Raw genomic sequence first — 1,361 nt, forward strand, 5'->3', positions numbered from 1 at the left:
ATATATATATATATATATATATATAGATAGATAGATAGATAGATAGATATAGATATATATAGATAGATAGATAGATAGAGAGAGAGAGAGAGATCTATATATATATATATATATCTGCTGAAAGAACATACATAATCTTACCCATTGGGCAGAAAACATGGATACTATGATCCTTCTCATGAAACATTATTAAACATGTCTACTTACAACACCCAGAGGTTACCTATTTATTCATCTCAGTCCACAAGGCCACTGGGGTATTCAGAAAATAAATATTTCTTTACATCACCGGGTCCTTTATCCTTCACTCTCAGTAGGCTGCCTTCACTCTTTGCAGTACTAGGATTGTGTAGCTTTCCACTTTATGGACTATATAGGGCTATATTGTCCTGAAAGTTGTCAATTACAGATTTGTGAATCAGAACTCCATATTCGCTCTTGTTTCCTGCTCTGTGAAAATGAATCTTGACACTTTAAATACAGTGTATAGTCATGACGCATAATGATGTTTTGGTCAGTGATGAATGGACCGTCTATATGACAATGGTCCCAGAAGACTAAAATGGAGCTGAAAAATCCTCATTACATGGTATTTTTATGGTACTTTTTCTATGTTTAGATACACGAATTCTCATCATTGTGATACAATTGGCTACAGTGTTCAGTACAGTACTCTGCTGTACAAGTGTACAGCCTAGGAGCAAAAGGCTGCACCACATAGCTGAGATCTATAGCAGGCTACATCATCTAGGTTTTAGTATGCTCTATGATGTTCTCACAGTAACAAAATCACCTAATGAGACGTTTCTCAGAACTTATCTCTGTCATTGAGAGATGCATGCCTTATTTTATTTGGCCAGGAGGCTCAGTTTTGGGTTTGGCCTATAGAGGGCACTAGAGACATTTTAGGGAAAGGTTCTTGCTTCCAGGCTGATGGTTTGCTACTCAGAGGTTCATCGGAACAAAGTAACCAAATCAAATATTTACCCTAGACTGTGGGTAAGAGGCACTTAAGAAATATAATGGATTCCTAGTTTTAAATTCTTTCATGAGAATTCAGCATCTCAACACAACTGTCTGGAATGTTTGACCTGGTGTCAAATCATTTGCTAACAGTTTCTTCTAATTTGTCAAAATCTATTGATCTGTGACAGAGTTTGTGCTCCTAGATCTTTTTTTTTTTCAGCTTTAATTGAATTTATTGGTACATTTTAGGGATACAGTACAGTTACATTCATTGTTGGGATCTTGTACCTCTACATGACAGGTCTTGGTTCTCATTTTTTCCCTTGTCCCTGCCCTCCCTTCACCCCCTCCTCCCCTCCCCATCTACAAACACTTTATTTCCTTCTTTTCATTAT

Source organism: Fukomys damarensis, unplaced genomic scaffold, assembly GCF_012274545.1.
Source record: "Fukomys damarensis isolate Sample0158 unplaced genomic scaffold, DMR_v1.0_HiC HiC_scaffold_17, whole genome shotgun sequence".
Taxonomy (NCBI): Eukaryota; Metazoa; Chordata; class Mammalia; order Rodentia; family Bathyergidae; genus Fukomys; species Fukomys damarensis.